Here is a 22286-nt window from a genome sequence, read left to right as displayed (position 1 = left end):
AGGATAAGGAGGTCCTATTTTGATGATATCAACTTATGCATCATCAATAGCTTCCAAGAACATCAATATCTTTACTCTCCATGTGGAATAATCAGCTTTCTTCAGGATGGAAATTTTCATACTTACTTCCAGACATCTTAACCTTTTCAAATTAACAATTAATAATATTGATCTTTAATAAAATGTTACAAAACTCTCTCAAAAACAATATTCTTACGAGCTGCTAGGTTATACGAATACTCGAGTTTTTACTTCTCACTTATTGTGATAACCTATTATGTGTTTATATACTACACAACTACAATCAATCTCTATTAATCAGCACCTTCCAATTTATCTCGCAGTTCTGACTTGTCATCCAAGTCATTATCAACGGATAAGCTGGTCAACGGATATATGCTATAGCTTCGACGAATATCTATATGTAAGTATCAACAGATGACTGAATAGAGTGTCAATGAATGATAATGAAGCTTTCAACGGTTAATCATATCCTGATAGTTAATCATATCTTGATTGTTAGACAGATCCTAATTTTTGACTTAGCCAATTCTCCACAAATGAAAAAAATAATAATAAAAACAATAAACAACATACGTGATAAGAAATACTTGAGTACTAAAATTTATTTTTTTCCTTTTAAATTGTTTAAGATTGAGATAATACTAATTAATTATGATCAAGAGAATATCCGATTCGGTTAATACTTAATATGATTCATTTCTATTCTATTACGAACCAAAATTTTTGGAATTGATAACATTTTAATTTGAAATAGTGCATGTATCATATTAAGTTTTATAATTTTTTATATGGTAAGCTAATCCTATGAGTAACAGGACATAAATGTTTTGATTTATATTTTAACATAAAACTTTAGAAGAATATTTAGATAATAAGTTAATTTATAGAGGAAAGAGAAATTTTAAGAGAATCTTATGATGGCAAGCTGATTTTTAGAAAAAAGGTAGAAAAAAGAAATTTTAGGAAAATATTAAGATGGTAAGTTGATTTAAATAGAAAAAATAAGTTAAAGGAGAAAATTATTATGGTAAGTTGATTTAATAAAAGAGTGGAGAAAGTTTAAGAGAATATAAGGTAATTAGGATTTCATATATTCAGGAAAATATAAGACAATTGTTAGTTTTGATTTATCTTAGAAATTGCAAAAATCTTAATGAAAGATGTTGTAAAAACTCTAGAAGAATATCACAGACGATGATATTATATTTAGGAGAATATGAGTAACTGTAGTTTTTGATATTTATTAATTCAAAAATTTGAGAAAATTAAAAATATAGGATGAGACAATTCGAGAGGCGCTGCCTAAACGCCTCTGTTTTCTCCTTTATATTGATACTAGTCGACAAAGCCGCAATTCGCAGCGACCCTAAATTTCAAGAAAAAATTCATATGAAGATTATTTAAGAAAATAATGAGCTATAATAAAATAAATTTATTATTGATAATTATTACCCATTTTGTGTCACGCTTCGTTAGGCCGGCACCCATTATTATATTGTTGGATATATTTGAGATGTCATGTCTAATATGTTTCATGTTTAGTTTTCAGATCTTAACTAACAGGAAATATCAGTTCTTACTAGAATCAGGACTTACTAGAAGTCAGGACTTAAGTATATCAGGACTTAGATTATCAGAAGATGGATATCAGAACTTAAGTACTGGAGGACTAACAGTTAAGGAAGGAAGCTGATTTACAAGAAAGAAGATCGAGACTAATACAAGAAGAAGATATGCATGGAAAGAGTTAGAGGACTAGAAGAATTATATAAGATATCTGATTGATATATTTTAGGAGACAAAATTATATTCCATATCAATTAGAAGTTATCTTGTAACTATGTGTCTATATAAACACAAACATAACTTTACTCTATAAGAGTTACGATCATCGAGAAGATCATACAATTGTAACCTAGCAGCTCTCGTGATATTTGTTCATCACTGAGAGAGAACAGTTCCATTGTAACAGAGTTTATTATATCAAATATGTGACGCCCTCAATCTCGGGGTTAGGAAATGAGGACTCACACACCTCGATTCTAATAATAAAATATGCATAAACCCCGATTAACTCCTAACAGGATCAACAGGATAAAGTATGAGACAAGATTACAACTACCAATCACAGAATATAACTTACAAACCCAAAATATTATTAAATAATCAATATCGATTCCGGCTGGGAACCGACAGATAACCCATTATATCTTTAAACACCACTTTCTATGCGCGAGCTCACTCATAACCTGTACTACCTGCTCTGGCAACTGGAAGCCCTCAACACGATAGGGACCACCAGGTACGCTCTTACGAGCAGTGCGCCTAAGCCTGGCCATCTTCTTGCTTAACTGCCATGGTTAGATTAAGAAAAAACAATGAGTATAAAACTCAGCAAGTAACTAAATAGCAGTTCTACAATAACAATTCTCAATATGCTTTGAACAAACTAGGGCATTCTATTTTAGCTAATCTAGGTGGCAGATTTCCATATATTCATTTTTGTTTTCTTTGAGATAAGGAAAGGTATCCGAAGAATAGTTGGGCTTTCAAGAAACAAGGCTCGAAACAGGATGAAAGCCGACATTCAACACAAATCATTATAGGATCAAAATAGATCTTTCGGTAGAGGAAAGCAACAGTATTTCAAGATATAGAATCATTCATATGATCAACAATTTCAGGAATCAGGGTTCTAAGCCTTAAGCTCCACAATAACATAATCAGCTCTTTTCAAAGTAGTATAAAACATTTTCATTTCCAGAAATCAATTTACTGAATAAAAGTTTCAGTTCCCTTTTAAATATAATCATTTAGAACCCATGATTGGATCACTTATCTTTCCATTTCATTATATACGGGTGATCAGCCCGTATCGACCTCCATTCCGGTCTTTAAGGTACCATTCGGCATAATTTCAGCCATAAATTGGACTAGTCCCACTAGCCTCTTACCATGACTGGACTAGTCCCACTAGCCTCTTACGTCTCAATCCAATCCATCAGGAATTCATTTGGAAAACCTTGAGTTGGAAAAAAAAAATAGGTTTTCTAAAATCCATTTTATCATTACCAAGCATTTGAAATCATTCGGACTCTTTCAAGTCGAAACTCATTCTTAATTCAGATTTTAAAGAAACAAAGTTCAGGGAGTGAATCAAAGATACGCAAGGAACAATTCTCAAGGATTCTGCATCAAAGATAATAAGGTACTAAATTTGAAGGATCAGTAATAACTTAGGGATCATTAGGGCGATCAAGAGAAACAGGGTATCATTAACAGAGTTATCCAAGATAATTAAAGGTTCAATATGATTCATGGCATTATAGGAAACCGGAACAGAAAGGCAGATTATCAAAGGGTGAAATCAATAGGATTATCAATAACAGGTTATCAAGAACAAGGGTACTTCAAATCAATATCAGGGTTTCATAAAGCAAGGGTTTCATACTTTAACAGTTCAATACTCTACATGGTATGACCAACATTTCCTTTATAATCATTTACACAAGTAATCAGAGTTACTTGCCTGAAATTGCTTTCCTGAGGGTTGAACTACTGCCACCAAGTATACTTTTCCCTTTCCTATCCCGAATGCCCTCACGCTCCGAATCTACAATAAAAACCAAAAATCTTAATTAGATTCCCAACTCTCGTTCCCGGAACGATCACTCTATACGATAACTCGATTATATCTTTGACTCGAGCATACAAATATAGCTTATACAAATAAGCACACAACACATAGCACATAGCACAATCCTTTCTCATAGTTTTTATATCCTTATATTCCTAGCAATCAAAGCGTACTCGCTTGACCTAGGCTATTTCTCAAATCACACTAACATGACTCTTTTACGAGTACTAGACCCATTTACAACCAAACATTTACGTGCATACTATCACTTATATCAATCGACTTCATTCTCTTCTCTTTTATTCCTTAAATTCGAACCACATAATACAATCAACTAAACAATCCATAGATATTCACATATACGCATCCAATCATTTCATATTTGATTATCAAAAACCAAGTTTTGACCTTAAGTTCATATGGCCTATTCGGCCTAATTGCAAATACCACCATAAAATCAATCAAATACTCACTTTAATTCATATAAACACGTATCTCATTTAACAACCTTTAAAGAACCACTCTCCTTTCTTTTATTCATAGAAATCCGAACCATAATCATACATATACAATCAAATTTCTCAAAAATTACACCATACAACTTTAGTTCTAACATGATTCCACATTTAAACTAGCACCATTTTCTTGATCAACAACCATTCGAACCAAAACATACATACATGCTCACATGCAATTCAATTTCAACTTAGCACGATATCAAACACTTTATCTTTATCACGTAAGCCAACTAAGTTCCTTAACATAATTGATTTTTATCTAAATTACAACATACATCCATTCATTCATCAAATTAATCTATTTTAACTCAATTTCATTCGGCAATAACTCAAATTCACATCTCAAGGACAAATCATTGACATGCACATCTTGATCCTTTTTAAAACTAACATGCAATCACTTTTAGGCTATTCATACTTAGCGTTTACCAAGATTATCTCACAAAAAATCAATTCCCTTTCTTATTAACATAAAATTCGAACCTAACTTAGCATGCATCAATAATTTCATTTCTTTTTCAAGCTAATAACAATCCATTATTACTTTAAACAAGTTTACTCAAATCAAACAACTTTAAGGATTAAGTCCATTCGGCAAATCAAACAACTTTAAGGATTAAGTCCATTCGGCCTTTTTCAAAAACAAGACATGCAACTTGATATTCTTACTCCTTGAATCACAAATCATCCTATTTCTTAACATCAAATCATTAAATCATGCAATTAACCATAATCAATTTGATTTCTTTTAAAATTATAATGGCCATTCAGCCTTTTTCAATCAAAACACCACATACAAACATAAAGAATTGATCTTAAGGTTCTAGAGCTCAGTTTTTAACATCATAGCTCACCACCGGTTCACCGGGGTTCATCACCGGTGGCGGTGGCATCTCGGTGGTACCCTCATTCGAGGGTGTCCAACCATGAGCCCCCGATTCCATCAATTACACAAAAAGAACTAACATGCACATCTTCTCTATCATTTGTTTACAAGGAATCAAGCTTAGCAAGATGACATCAACAACAAATAGCAAGAACCATGTGGTTCTCGGGTGAACACACACACCGAGCACCCACAACACACACACACATCGACATGCAAGTGGGTATACACACATGCACACACTTTTACCTACAAATATGTGTTTAACAAGAAGATTTGGGAATGATTGATGTGTTTGATCAAAGAAAAGAGAGGTATACCGAGAGAGATTGAAGAAAGCCGAGAGAGAGAGTGAGAGGGTTCGAGTGAGAGAAGAAGAGAAAAGAGAGAAGAGATAAGTGATATCACGGGAGCAAGAAGAAGAAAGAAAAGAAGGGAGTGAGGTTATATAGCACTAAAAAACAAGGGCACTTTGGTAAATTTCTAATTCCTTTTTCATTCTTACTTGTCCATCTTTTTACTAAAATAAAACAAAGACTAAATATAAAATATATCTCTCTCGGGAAGTCAAGAATTATTGAAAATGACATTTTTAACGCGTTGGTCTAGAAATTAGCTTTTTATCCATTACTCATAATAAGAAATTGAGCGAACGGTTGATTTTATATGAATTTCGCAAACTCGCTTTAATAAATACCTTTTCCACATAAAATTGATTTAAAAATGCAAAGATCAACAATCAAATTCACTTATTATACCTCTACGAAGATAACTGAACAAATCCCATGTTTTTATCCATCTCAGATGATTTTATAAAAATGCACGAAGGTTAAATAAACCCTTATTTAAATCAAATAACTCCTTTAAATCCATAAAAATGTCACAGAGCACACAGTCATGCACACAGGCAAGCAATCACACATATACGATCATATAATGACTCAGGTCTGATTATAAAATATATCACTCTTAAATCTTTATCCTCTTTTACGCGTACCGGGTCACGTTCAGCCTGACGGCCCGACGCTCAGCGTTTCGATTACGCTTCTCATTATCTTTGCCAATTAACACGTCTCTTAAGACGAAATACTTTATTCATTCACTTCACATATAATTCACATTTTATATTATTTAATTCCATATTAGGGCGGGTTCCGTTCTACCTGACGGCCCGACACCACAGCTCGACTTCTAAGCTGACTCTTTAAATTGGAACGTTTTTATCCACGCTCCTTAACTCTAGCATACAGATAAGACAAATAATCATCGCTTAATCACATAATCTCATCACATAACACATACTTTACTTTCTTAATTACGACGCAAAATTCTCGGTCATTACAGAATACATCTATTTTCTGTTACTTGTGCTTTAAATCGATTTGATTGTAGTCTACACCGTATTCAACCCCCTTCTACAGTGTTGTGTGACCTAACAAGTGCTTTAAGGAAGGAAGCTGATTTATAGGAAAGAAGATTGAGACTAATACAAGAAGAAGATATGCATGGAAAGAGTTAGAGGACTAGAAGAATTATATAAGATATCTGATTGATATATTTTAGGAGACAAAATTATATTCCATATCAATTAGAAGTTATCTTATAACTATGTGTCTATATAAACACAGACATAGGTTTACTCTATAAGAGTTACGATCATAGAAAAGATCATACAATTGTAACCTAGCAGCTCTCGTAATATTTGTTCATCACTGAGAGAGAACAGTTCCATTGTAACAGAGTTTATTATATCGAATACATATGTTTTCTGTTACTTGTGCTTTAAATCGATTTTATTGTATTCTACACTGTATTCAACCCCTTTCTACAGTGTTGTGTGACCTAAAATATATACATAGCAAAATATATATGTATACATATTTCTTAATGATACCAATTTATATTACGTCTTTTTAAGTCGATAGTAATCGTACTATTTAAAATATTTTGTTAGGCCAATGCCTATTGCAATAAAAAAGACTAATTAAATAAATTCTTATTTGAACTAATATTATAATTTAGATAATAATTAGTTTGAGCCGCTCTCTTGTCAAACACAATACTAATAAAAATTTATTATGATTTGGATAAAGATTAGCACAGGCGACCATGCTAGTTTTACTTAAATTTAAACAATATGTAAAGTAAATTTGATATCTTATTCTGCGTGAGCTTAAAAAATACGGTTATAACTACTCCTTTTATCTCATAACACTAGTCTCTTTTTGATTTATTTACCCATAGAGGTCTGTTAGGAAATGAATAACTCACAGAGGGGGGGGGGGGAGAATGTGTTTTTCTGTTTTTATGCTTTTCTTGAACTTTTATGGTTGAACAAAGTAAATTAAATCTTGTAGTGAAATGTGTTATTGTAGAAATTTAAACATGCAATAATCAAGAACACAGATCTTTCAAAACTCACTTAATTTTATATTAAAATTAAGAATGTTTTTTTACAAAATTTCTAGGCTCTTTGTTAATAAAGAGCTTAGCTTCTTCTTGAGAGTGTTACAAGATTTTCTATCTAAATTGTTACAACTGACTAAAGGACCAGTGTTAACTCTATAATTTAGTTAACTGCTGGTTTACACAGTGTACAATAAGACATGTTATTAACTTTAGTAAACTGTCACTTGTCATTTCCATTTTAGGAAAAGTGTATCTTCCATTTCTGGCTTAGCATATCTTATCATCCCGTGTTTACTTTGATCTTCCTTTGTCAGTTAAAATTCACCATTGATCTTGCACATCCTTCAAGCTACTTTTTGTAGACTTTTCAATCCAGCTATTTGGATTGTTTGTTGATTGTAGATCTTGGATATTGAACTGGTCGACAATTTTGTACTTTGAGATTTTGCTTCAAGATCTCCATTTGGTCTATAGAGAACTTGACATCTCGATAAGTATATTGGCTTATCGAGATCTCTAATACTCCATAGTTAATTTGACTTGGTAGAGGTCTTTGAGTTCTCTATAAGAGAATTTGGCTTGTCGGGATCTCTAGTCTTCGTATCTTCACTTTGACTTATCGATATCTCTGAGTTTTCTAGTGGCTTATTGACTTATCAATAATTCAGAGTTCTCTAGTCAAATTTGACTTGTCGATAACTCAGAGTTCTCTAGTGAATTTTGGCTTATCGATATCTCTGAGTTCTCTAGTGGAATTTGACTTATCGATAACTTAGAGTTCTCTAGTGAATTTTGGCTTATCGATATCTCTGAGTTCTCTAGTGGAATTTGACTTATCAATAACTCAGAGTTCTCTAATGAATGTTGACTTGTCGATAACTCTGAGTTCTCTAGTGAAGAAATGATTTTTCGATATCTCCAATCTTCATGTTTTCAATTTGGCTTGTCGATATCTCTGTGAGTTCTCTAGTAGCTTTTCTGATTTCTTAATAAGTCATTTGGAGTTCTCGAGTGACTTCTCTATAACACTAAATCTGTGACTTGTAGAGATCTTTGACTTAGAATATTTTTATCCAAACAAATTTATTCAACTCCAAGATTTTTTAAAATTCTTCTGAGGCATGATCTTCTTGATCTTCTTCCAGATAGAATCATTAGGCTTGATACTGTCTAAACAAAAAGACTCCAGTCTGCTCCTTTTTCATTTTTACAGAATTTAGAAGTTACAAGTACAAATATAAACTAAGATTACAATACAACTTACTTAGGGTTATCAATTTCAATTAGTCTTGTTAGAGTACAGATATGTCTTGCACAACAAGGTCCATCTGCATCACATTTATAAACAAATATTCACATTTACCTCTGATTATTATCATTTCTAAGACAATCATACTTAAAATAAGTGTTTTCAGAATAGGTTGTGGATGTTAAAGCTTGTTTATGATGTCATACTAGAAGTAGTTATGCTTGAAGTTAACATTATATATGAGTGTGTATATATATTTATATATGTAAGTGCACCGGAACACCCTAATTTTCTTAATACTAGCCGGTAGAGACCGTGTTTTATTACATAGGCTTATTTAGTACATACGTACAGGACTCTACCCAACCATTGTATAATTTTCTTGATGGGCTAATACGATGCTTATAAAAAAACATATGACCCACGTGATGACATTAAAGTTTTTTTAAAAATAAAAGTAAATCTTTTTTTGATGATAAAATCTAGGAAGAAAACTTTAAATATAATTTTATTGGCTATATTTTTTTCCTTATTTTTATAATTTTTAAATTTATTTGTACATATTTTTAAAATTGAAAGCTGAAAAATTTGATAAATAGACCAACTCAAGTGATCCAAATGATAACTCATTGAGATTGGTGAACAAAATGATATATGGTCTTTATTTCAGTGACCGGTTTAATTTTTAACCTATTAAAAATATCATAAAATATTTGTTGTTAATCAAGAATATCATTACGAAACTCTCTCCAAGTTAAAGTCATAAATACATTTCGTTATCCAAGTCTATGAGAAATACACTATCGCACGTGTCTCTTAGTGCTTATCACTTATAAAAGTTGAGGATGATAATGATTCCTTACGAAGTCGAAAAATCATAAGGATCTTGAATCTCCCAAAAAAATGTTTTTCCTGTTAATATAAAAAGAAATTATGTATTCAACATCCATACTTTATGATTTTGCATTTTACAACTTGTTTCCCTTTTTGTTAAAAGATCTATACATGTAATTGTATGTCATGGATAATTGTAACTCTAAGTTTTCGTTTTTATCCTAATCGGCTTCTACATTCAACTTGCAAGATTTAGAACATAAAAATTTCATTACAAAAACTACTATATCAATTACTGGATTTTTTCTAAGTCAAACAACCATCTTGTCTTCGTAAAGTTATTATGTGTTTATGTCTATCAATTACAAGATAACTTTTTTGACTCGCCATATCTTTGACAAAGTTATGTTTTTAAACATATTATGTGTTTATATTTATCAATACTCATCTTATGGTTGACAAAATTCGAACCCTGGACATACCGTGAAGGGAGCGAGGGAGATATCGTTATAACAAAATTCTTGGAATTATTTAAAATTTAGACATAGCTGATTACCAGATAAAAGGCAAGCTAGAAAAAGTTGTGCGAACTCCTTATGAATGGGTAAATATCATTGGTCGACACCACATCCATAGACTTGAGAATTATAATTCATAAAAAATGCATGAATTATTGTCGCATCTTAGAAATTCCACACCCTTTGTGCTATAACAAAATTGTAAAATTTAAATGGTATAAAACTATGATGGTTTTTAATGTTCGTAGCTAGTGCTTTCTTATCAATTCTCTTCCTTGTTCTTCCGGACCGGGCCCTTCCATGTTGTTCCAGCTTATTTTCTTGGTCAACATGTAAGACACATGTACTAATTGGCCTAATTTCCAAATATGTGATTGTTTTTTTAATTTTACTGACTACCGAATATATGATATGTTATCATCCTCTAGGTCTTTTTATTTTCTTATCACTACTTAGTACTGAGACATTGATAATATTAACAGTTAAATCTAGTTTTAAAGTGATATTAACAGTTAATGCTATAACTAATTTTGAATAGGTAACTACCAGTTACTATTATGACAAGATTAGGAAGCCCATAACCATATGTCTCCTTATAAGAATGCAAATATTCCTCGCATGGGATTCCATGAAAAGCTTCTAACAGGTTCTTTCCTCCTTCTTTCTCATTTCTTTGTGTATGTGTATTGTTTTGTTTTTTTACTTAATCTGATTTTAAGGTATTTAATTGTTGCATATGAATTAATTATATTAAAACACATTGATCTTGCACATCCTTCAAGCTGTTTTTTGTAGACTTTTCAATCCATCTATTTGGATTGTTTGTTGATTGTAGATCTTGGATATTGAACTGGTCGGCAATTTTGTACTTTGAGATTTTACCTCAAGATCTCCATTTGGTCTATAGAGAACTTGACATCTCGATAAGTATATCGGCTTATCGAGATCTCTAATACTCCATAGTTAATTTGACTTGTAGAGGTCTCTGAGTTCTCTATAAGAGAATTTGGCTTGTCGAGATCTCTAGTCTTCGTATCTTCACTTTGACTTATCGATATCTCTGAGTTTTCTAGTGGCTTATTGACTTATCGATAACTCAGAGTTCTCTAGCCAAATTTGAATTGTCGATAACTCAAAGTTTTCTAGTAAATTTTGGCTTATTGATATCTCTGAGTTCTCTAGTGGAATTTTACTTATCGATTACTCAGAGTTCTCTAATGAATGTTGACTTGTCGATAACTCTAAGTTCTCTAGTGAAGAAATGACTTGTCGATATCTCCAATCTTCATGTCTTCAATTTGGCTTGTCGATATCTCTGTGAGTTCTCTAGTAGCTTTCCTGACTTCTCAATAAGTCATTTGGAGTTCTCGAGTGACTCCTCTATAACACTAAATCGGTGACTTGTAGAGATCTTTGACTTAGAATATTTTTATCCAAACAAATTTATTCAACTCCAAGCTTCTTCAAAATTCTTCTAAGGCATGATCTTCTTGATCTTCTTTTAGATAGAATCCTTAGTCTTGATACTGTTTAAACAAAAAGACTATAGTCTGCTCCTTTTTCATTTTTACAGACTTTAGAAGTTACAAGTACAAATGCAAAGTAAGATTATAATACAACTTACTTAGGGTTGTCAATTTGACTTAGTCTTGTTAGAGTACATGCATGTCTTGCACAACAATCTCCCCCAATTTGTGAGAAGATTGCTTAACACAAATTCATGCCTGTTAACAAGACTAACCCCAAGTTCAAAAAAAATATGGAAAATGAAATCAATACATAAAGCTTGATAGAATTACAACTTTTATACATAAGAAGATTTACAAAGTTTAATGGTTTCAAGTATCAGTAAAGGCAATTTTTGTATCTGCTTCTTCCCTAAGAACATCCTTTAAGTGATCAAGAATTTCTAGTTCTTCTATAATAGGTGTTCCACTTAGAGATTCTACAAGTTTTTGTCTTGCAATCTTTGGATAACCACTGTCTAGTAAATCAATCCTAAATTTTGAGAATCCACCAGCTTTGATGTTTAGAAATTTCCCATCTTTAGAGATTCTGCTCATTCCTTTGGACTTGAGCTCTTCTGATCTTTTTATGAACATCTCAATTTCCTCATTATACTTCCTCACTCTTTCTTCAGATCCAGCCTTATTTCTTTTTCTTGTTTCTTCCCTTTCAATCAACCATTCAGCTATAACTGATCTCCATGCCCTTGTGGCAGTATCCTTGTCCTTTAGCAAACTTATTATTCTCTTAATTTCTGTGTGTGACGGCCACAACCCTGGGGTCAGGAGTTGACGTCATCAACAACAACCATAAGATAAACAATTCAACAATAGGATATAACTACGACCTCTTTACCAAGATCTTTTCCAGGTTTAAGTATGATTCAGGTTACAACTAACACAAACAAACTTACAACAATCATCCTGACGCAGCTAACTTAACACAGCAACTCAACAGACCACCCTTGGTCCAACACAACTACCTCAGAGGAGCCTGACGTGAAATGAACTGGAACTCTGCCCTGACTACCGCAAAAGAATCTCCTAGGCATCTGCAATACATATATAAAACATTCTGAAAGGGTGAGCAATCAATTGCTCAGCAATACCACTATATGAATAACAAGGAAAAATGATTTAAAGTAAAGCAGTTATTAGAACAGAATTCATAACTCGTTAGAAAACAAGTAAACATTCACAACCTGGATATTCAAAACTAGCATGCTCTGTAAAACAATAACGTCAGTTGTGTGCTGTGTACAAATACCAAAGTTTAATTCTAGCATGCCATTTTCATTCCTAAATCCACTGTATAACTCACTTGTTCCGTTACGAGAATCACAAAGCCAAATCAGATACGTACGGATATGTGAAGACAGCTGATCAAGCTATCAACACCAGACGGCTCCCACTGCCATCCCATATACCTGTTCCGGAACTCAGAGACTAGCTAGGTCTCTGACCTACTGGACTAATCGGTTATATATTGTGCGCAACCGAATTAGCCTCTTACGCCACCTCAATAGGCCTACTCTGGCCCCAATGTATCCCATATCCGATCGTTTTATCCAGTTTTCAAAACACTTGTACCTATCTCATTTCAAAATCATTTATTTAACCAGCACACATATAAAATCCAGTTCGCAAAGCATTTCCTTCGAGATAGGTACCTTTCGAAGTTACTTTTCCCCAAAACAATTTGAAAACAGTGATTTATAACTACAGGGGATACATAACTTATTACGTTTCTATTCCATTACGAGAATAAAACATTTAGCTATTCATACGTACTGAACCATAAAAAAATGGTCAGGGGTACTTGCCTTGTAGAGCTTTACAACTATTCCTGATTGACCTTGGACGCTTGGCTTTATCGCCTTACTATAAGACTATCCTGGATCCGACTTCAGCAGTCAGGTTCTTTGTTCGGAACCTCGCTGAGCTTGTCGACTGATCACTAGGCTATCTTTGGTCTGACATCATCTTTCGGGTTTTCTGACTAGAACCTACAGAGTCGAACTACCCTATGTTAGACAAACAGTTATGCTTGACATATCCTCGATACCAAACCTACCCAAACGATAACAATTCCGACTCATAATTATTCATATTATAACAAAACACACAACAATTAGGGTTCACATTCTCAAAAATTGGTTCGGTGTTCATTTTTAGAAAAATACATATACTCTTCATGTTACAAAATTAGGGTTATTACTTTTGGCAAAACAGTTCACCAAAACATACAATCAGATTTCGTATAAAACATATATATGTGTTTATATATACTCATTCGACATCTCGATAATTACTAGATACGCTCCCGTATTTCCGTAGTTCGATTCATCGAGAATTGGGCAGCACCTCCTTTATTTATCGGCTAACCCCTCGAACCTTTCGACGTCAAACCAATCAATCACATTCGCAATCCAACTAACAATTACAATTCCAATCACAACCCAGCAAACCAACAATCAATCCAAATAATTCCCGAACTGAATTATTTAACTACGATTACTTTTTATTTTGACTACAATAACATACGAACTAAATTATTTATTTTTGAATATTAGGACTCAGAATAATTCATCATGGTCCACCGTCAGCTCACTGATGTTCACTACTGACGGCGGCAAAATTCGCGGGTACCCGATGAACTTGGGTTTCCGACGCGAACCTCACCGATTAATTATTATAACCTTCGAAATATGATCCAAATAATTACGGGAATTTATTCGAAATATAATACCAAATAATTGGAGTAAATACCTTAAATATTTACTACGAATTATAGAAATTGATCGAATAAATCACCATATAACCATTCGAATTCCATCACTTTAATTCATCAGAAAATCAGAAATAATAAAGAATCAATCATCATGAACAGTACACGCTCTCGTGTGTAACACAACACAGGAACAGGCAGCCGGAAATGCTGCACCCGGCCGGAAAATCGACCAGAACAAAAGAACCACAAAACACACACAGACCACTTGCACACACACAAGGACATGTATATATATATAAACTATACACGCACCCATCAACAACCACCAAGCCCAAAAGAATTCAGGCGGTGGCTTACCGCAAAGCATTACAGCGGTCGGAAACCGGAGTAACGGCGGCAGAAGCGGCGAAGCGCCGTAAACAGGAAAATGAAGAGAGGAAATAAGGAGAAGAAGGAGAGATGCGAGTGGGAGAGGGGAGTTCACAGAGATTGAAACCGAAAGAGTTGGGGAAGGAGGGGATGAACACAGCCGTGTTTATCTCCTCAATATTATTATTTTTTTTATCAACTCACAGCAAATCACAGTTTTACACGAAGCCAACACTCCTGGAAATTTGACACGTATAAAATTTAACACCTGACGGCTTAATTCTGTTTCGCATTTCATAATTTATCGTACCAAACTGTAATTAAAGCAAATTCTTAAAATTACAAAAATAGTATTAAAATGTTACAAATACCCCGAAGTTTATAAAAACATGAATTTCGTAATTTTAAAATAATTTTCGAAACACAATTTATACCCGCTTTTATCAATTAAACGAATCGACGCGCGGGTGAAACTAACTCTGAAAATTCCCAAAATAATTTTAAAATTCTCAGAATAATACGAACTTAATAAAATATAAGTTTCAATTTTTTTGAAGATTTCTGGAATTGAATACGGATTTTACCATTAAATGAAATCAGAAAATCATACAGGGACAAATAATTAATGAAATATTGATTTCTAAATTTTATAAAATCCCAAAAATAATTATTGTAATTATAAAACTAATAAAATAATTTTAAAGACATTCCAAATATTTATGCAATTAAATTTGTATTAAATCCACTTTTAAAGTGAAAACAATTCAGTATACTTAATAATTAATTACACGAACAATCCTGTATACCATAATTACCTACACAGATAAAAATAAAACAACACATAGCTGGCAGAAGCTATACACATATATTATTCATTTAATAATTCCGTAATTACACATTTAAATAATACAAAAATACACGAGTCGTTATATCCTCCCCCCCTTAAAAAGATTCTGTCCTCAGAATCTGATCTAGCTAAATAAACGAGGATATTTGTCAAGCATATCTGACTCTAACTTTCAGGTAGACTCTTCGACTCAAGGATTTATTCAAAGCATACTCATTATGGATATAAACTCATTCTTAAGGACTCGCTCTTAATGACCCAAACTAGGATCGATCATTCCACGCAGAATAAATTTGGGTAAGAGCCCACTGGCTTCTAATCCATGGCTTGATTTAAATCAGAAACATATCGCTTAACATTGACACATATAACATATTATATATATATACTGTCACTGCGGTGGTGATACCAACTTATAGACAACTTTACCTATATTTCTTTATACCTCGAATGGTTCAATACAATTAGGACTCTACTTGTCCCTTCTATTCAAACTTAACCAATCTCTTTCAAGGTGAAACTTTTGCCTGTACCACGACCCTAATTCTATATATTCATATTCTTTTGATGCAAATCCGCTTTCTTTCTTTGTCTATCCCGAGCTGTTTCAACTCTTTTTCGAGTCAACACCACCACACTCTTGATGTACTAAATTAATTCAGGATTTAACAATATCTCTACTCCCACTTTCTCTCAATAGAGGGAGGACTCACGCTTATGTCCACACAACACTTCGCAAAGTAGTATTCTCTTAATAACAGGGTAACTATTATCATAGAAAACTCAATCCATGGCAGGTGATTATCGCAGTTCACTTTTTAAACCCATCATATGTATACTCTACTCATTTTCATCTTAGTTCCAATATCCAAACACCTCTTACTCATTCTCATCCGTCTAGGCTAGAAAGTAATTTCATATATTCACTTTTTATCACCTTTCAGTATTCGAACTCCAACTTTTACTCTTTTCAATTTCCTCTTAAATCTTAATCACATTCAATTCTTTTCTTCTACTCAAGGCATCTATTACTACACCGGTTTTTCTTAAATGGTCGTTAATAGGATAATCAGAATCATTTGTAAATCTAATCCAAAATCCATACTTGAAAACTTAATATATATTTGCTTCCCTTGTAATCTTCGTAGGGAAATCCTAGGCCGTTTTACACAGACTTCCTTAATCTTTAAATAGCTGAGGATATTATCAATAAATACAATTTGTTTATCCAAGTACTCTTTATACACTATGTTCTTTAAATCCTTATAGACGACTCATACACTTATCACTCCACATGATATCACCAACCTTGCAACGCTCATAACTCATCTTAATCGCAATCTTTGACATGCCTTCAGGCTGTATCTTAAGTCAATCCCGTAGAAATCACACACTCCTTGAATTAGGTCACATAAGTAACCAATTCTTTATAGAGGTTACCTATTCTTATTTATCATTTTGTTAAACTCCCGATAATCAGTACACCATCTGATAATTTCATTCCTCTTTCCAGCAACATCACTGATGCACCCCCTAGAGAACTATATCTTGTATGCCCACTTTCCTTTCTAATAACTTTTACCATTATCAACTAATTATTTCATTCCATTGGCCTCCAGAGACTCCAGGGCATTTATTTATTACCCAAAATTACTCCAGCTTCAGTATTCTCTTCTTCGTATCTTTACAGATGGTGGATCTACCTTATGTCCTTAACTTATTACTTCTTTTCTCGCATGATTGGAAGAATTCCTTATATTGCTTCTGCATCCAGAAACTTACCTTACTATTGGCTTCTGTACACTTTACACTTTGCTTCTAATAAAAACCACTCCTTGCCATAATACAGGACAACCAACTCAATCCTAAAATCACATCAAACCCCTCTAGCTTAGAGGGTGTCAGATCAACTGCAACTACGTCCAACTTCTAAACGCTTGATTTCTTGGTTCTTTTGAAAGTTCTATCTCTAGCTGAGCTGGATACTGGCCCTTAGGATGTAGTATCTTGAATAACCATTCTACAACTCCTTGCAATATTCCCACTCTTTCCATAATTGTGATACATAACTCTTGGCTTTTCTGGATTACATTCCGATGCATAATGACCCTTATGTCCACACTTGAAACATTGTACATTCTTTCTGCACAAACCACTGTGTATCCTATCACAGGACTTGCAATCCACTGTTGATTTGACTAACTGGGCTAGAGTAAAAGTAACTAAAGTAACACTAGACCTAACCTGTGATAAACTCTGTCTCCGAAATTTCTTACTCCTGCTTCGGCCAAACCGATTCTCACATCTCTGACTAGATTCTCCTTGGTCTGCCTTGTCCATACACCTTCCGACTTCCTTTTATTATCACTTTCTTCCTTAACAGTCAACCTCTAGTCACCTTCCATTACTAGGGCGACCTGAACCATAGAGAAGTATGTCTTGAGTTGCAATGCCACAACTCCTCTGCGAATTTCAGGATTCAACCCTTGTTAGAACCTCCTTACTTTCTGTATCTCCGCACTTACGTACTTAGGAACTAATCGGGCCAATTTTATAAATTTGGCCTCATACTCTAACACACTTCTTTCACCTTATTTCAGTTCTGGAAAATCGATTTCCATTTGACTCCGCACACAATCTGGGAAATACCTTTCCAAAAATAACTCCGTAAACCTAGCCCATGGAACAGGGCCTCCTTCTTCTAACACTCTGGTTGACTCCCAACAATAATTCGCTTCATTTTTCAAGAAATAGCTTACATAATCGGTCTTAAGATTATCACTTACTTGAACAAGGTTGAAAACTTCCTCCATTTCTTTTCCCCATGCTCCAGCGGCGACTGGATTAGGTTCACCTTTAAACTCAGAAGGGTTAACATTCTGAAAAGATTTGAAATAAACACTTGGGTTTACTCCTTGTTGGTGCTACTGCAACAGTACCGCTGCTGAACCTATTAGATTAACTGCAACTATTGTTGCTACTGCTGGCGCAACAAATCTAGAATTTCATTTATAGTTGGACCTGATAAGTGGCATTTTATACCACTTAGAACGTCTTATAATGGCTTGAATTGGTGTCTTGAAATCAAGTATTTTGTGTATTTGATGCGTTTTTCTAGTGTTTGTGCATTTTAGGGTATTACTTGCATTTGTGGAGAGGTTTCATCAAGAATAAGCCTTGGCATGTGTTCGGCATTGCAAGTGGGAAGATAGGAGCAGAATGTAGCAAAGAACGGGAGCCAAAATAGAGCATTTTCCAGAAGGGGTCTGAGCGCCCGCTCAGCTCTCCTGAGCGACCGCTCAGGAAGCTGAGCGCCCGCTCAGGATCGCTGAGCGGCCGCTCAGGGACGTAATTTTAAAAATATTATTTTTAGACTCCTAATTCTGTTGAGCTTCCAACTTCTGAGATAGCTGGGTTTTGTGGGACTCCTATATAAGTAGTTTTCAGAGACGTTTCACGTGTGTTGAATCGTAGTATCAATCAAGGAGCGAGGAGATAAGGAAGAAGACCGTTTTAGCACATCGCAACGAAGAGGAAGCATATTTTCTTGTGATTCTTTATTTCGTTGTAACGGTGGATGGTAGTTTTCTTTACTTTGAACCTATTTACCTTTGTGACGTACTCTGGTTTAATATAAGTAGTTTTAGTTTTTATTCTCGTGTGTTATTATTATGTTTTCATATGAACCCATGGTGACGATGAGTTCAATCATGGGCTAATCGTGATCATGGGGTCGTAACAGATTTACTATGGAATTCTTTAGTTAGTTGTTTAATACCTTAGTGTGGGATGATTGTATGATATATAGTATTGGTTGTGCTTATTCGTCTTATGTGCTTCACGAACATATAAGATAGAGTGTTAATCTCTTGTGAAGCGACGGTGGATCTTGAGGTTTAGAACTTGCCATGCTAGCATAGGTTCATGTATGTGTGTGCATGATTAGTGGGTAACTCTAACCGTTTTACTTGCCCTGTGTAATCATAAGGAATAACTTGTGCTTAAATCGTTATGTTGTCAAATTCTGTAGACATATAGGGTCTCAACATAATTGATGCCTATTCAACTTCTGTCTTAATTGTGGATTCTTGGTAGAATGGTATTAGTACAACGAAAGTTGGCTTTTATCGGTTTCATGTTGTTCGATTAATATCATCACCGTTACATGCTAAGGGTAATAACAATAACTATTGAAGGAAGTAGTAATGAAGTTGTGATCTCATGTGTGTTTAATATTGTTAATTCAAGAGTCAATTAAGTGCTTAATTCTCTTAGTTAATTATAGTTAATAATTAGTTAATCAAATCTAAGTGTTATTATCTTGACATTGAGAAGTAATTATACATTGGTGAGTGAGTGTTAATTGAACATAATTTGTCTGAGTCTCTGTGGGAATGAACTAGAAAGTATTCTATATTACTTGCGAACGCGTATACTTGCGTGTATTATTAGCGCGTGTTTCTGCCCTAACAAGTTTTTGGCGCCGCTGCCGAGGACTCGGCGTATTTGTTTAGTTTATGTACTTACAATCAGTGGTCATTAGGACTCATTGATTAAGACTTGTTACTTATTGTTTCCGGTTGTGTTTCAGGTACTTTAGCGAGCGTTTATGCAAACACGTTCTCGTACTCACAAGAGGACTTTAGATACGGCTGAGGAGACAGACAAAGTTCTTGGTATTCCGGAGAAGATTGATTTTGAAGATTCGGATACAGAAAGTGAGCAGAAAGAACCAGTAATCATGGGTGATCGTATAGTTCCGACAGATCCAGCTCTTATGGACTTTTCTCGGCCTAAAATTGATGACATTCAGTCAAACATCATGCATCCGACTATTTATGCCAATAACTTTGAAATCAAGCCGGGTACCATTCAGATGGTGCAGAATTCCGTTTCTTTCGGAGGTGCTATGGATGAAGACCCCAACATGCACATCCGGAATTTTGTCGAGATCTATAGTACTTTCAAATATAATGGTGTAACTGATGAGGCTATCAAGCTGAGGCTTTTCCCATTCTCACTGAGGGATAAAGCTAAGGACTGGTTACATTCTGAACCAGCTGGGTCCATCACTACTTGGCAAGATCTTGCACAGAAGTTTCTGGTGAAGTTCTATCCAATGGCGAAGACTGCGGCTATGAGGAGTGGTCTTACTCAGTTTGCGCAGCAACCTACAGAATCTATGTGCGAAGCTTGGGAGCGCTACAAGGAGATGTTGAGAAAGTGTCCACATCATGGTATGCCTGATTGGATGGTGATCACTGGGTTCTATAATAGTTTGGGGGCCCAATCTCGGCCCATGCTCGATGCAGCAGCTGGAGGCGCCTTGTGGGCCAAATGCTATACTGAGGCTTATAATCTTATTGAGACTATGGCTGCAAATGAGCATCAAAACCCAACTCAAAGGATGATGCCTGGGAAGGTAGCATGTATTCTGGAAGTTGATGCAGCTACAACTATTGCAGCGCAGCTCCAAGCGCTGTCTATGAAGGTCAATTCTTTAGCCACCAATGGAGTCAATCAGATAGCTATGGTCTGTGAGCTTTATGCAGGTTCTCATGCTATGGATCAGTGTTCTCTTATTAATGAATCTGTTCAGTATGTGAACAATTATCAGTGACCACAGCAGCCTGTGCCAGCTACTTATCATCCTAACAACAAAAATCATCCAAATTTCAGCTGGAGTAATAATCAAAATGCTATTCAGCAACCATATCAGCAAGGCGTATGTAAACAGTTTAATCCACCTGGATTCCAGCAACCACAGCATTATGCTCAAAGGTAATCATATCCTCAACAAGGAGGTGCAGCTCCACCTTCTAGTACTGATTTCGAGGAACTCAAGCTGTTGTGCAAAAGTCAGGCTGTTTTTATCAAGACCTTAGAAAATCAGATCGGTCAAATAGCCAATGCAGTGCTCAATTGTCAACCTGGCACACTTCCCAGTGATACTGAAGTGCCAGGCAGGAAGGAAGCTAAAGAGCAAGTCAAGGCTATTACCTTAAGGTCTAGAAAAGTTGCTGATGCTGAAAAAGCAAAAGACAGAGAAGCTGAAGTTGGTGATGAAGAAGCTAAGCAAAAGGAGAAAGCGGTGGAACCAAGGAAGACTACTGTTGAACACACTCTGCCTGAGGGTAATACAGGGGAGAAACAGCTCTATCCTCCACCACCTTTCCCTAAGAGATTACAACAACAAAAGCTGGATAAGCAGTTTGGTAAGTTTATGGAGGTGTCCAAGAAACTTCACATCAATATACCTTTCACTGAGGCTCTGGAGCAAATGCCTAGTTATGCGAAATTTATGAAGAGTATTCTTTCAAGGAAGGTGAAACTGGATGACCTTGAGACCGTTGCTCTAACGGAAGAGTGCAGTGCTGTGCTCCAACAAAAATTACTTCAAAAGCTTAAAGATCCAGGCAGCTTCATCATTTCTTGCACCATTGGCAAGTTGTCTTTTGACAAGTGCCTGTGTGATTTGGGAGCAAGCATCAATCTGATGCCATTGTCTATCTTCAAAAAGTTGAATTTACCTGATCCAAAGCCTACCTACATGTCTCTACAATTGGCTGATCGTTCTATTACATACCCACGAGGCATAGTGGAGGATGTGCTAATAAAGGTGGATAAGCTCTTCTTTCTTGCAGACTTTGTTATTCTGGATTTCGAGTATGATAAGAAGATTCCCATAATCTTGGGGAGACCTTTCTTGGCTATAGGCCGTACCTTGATAGATATGCAGAAAGGTGAACTTACTATGAG

General features: G+C 34.7%; 1 non-coding gene across 1 annotated transcript; it reads right to left on the bottom strand.

Moving 5' to 3' along the window:
• Positions 1-20661: 20661 nt before the first annotated feature.
• LOC141709606 (small nucleolar RNA R71) lies at positions 20662-20768 on the bottom strand. Its single transcript, XR_012570172.1, has one exon. It is a non-coding gene; the product is annotated as a small nucleolar RNA R71 (small nucleolar RNA).
• Between the last annotated feature and the right edge of the window lie 1518 nt (positions 20769-22286).

This window comes from Apium graveolens, chromosome 2 (assembly GCF_009905375.1).
Source record: "Apium graveolens cultivar Ventura chromosome 2, ASM990537v1, whole genome shotgun sequence".
Classification (NCBI taxonomy): domain Eukaryota; kingdom Viridiplantae; phylum Streptophyta; class Magnoliopsida; order Apiales; family Apiaceae; genus Apium; species Apium graveolens.
This window is presented reverse-complemented; position numbering and strand designations above follow the sequence as displayed.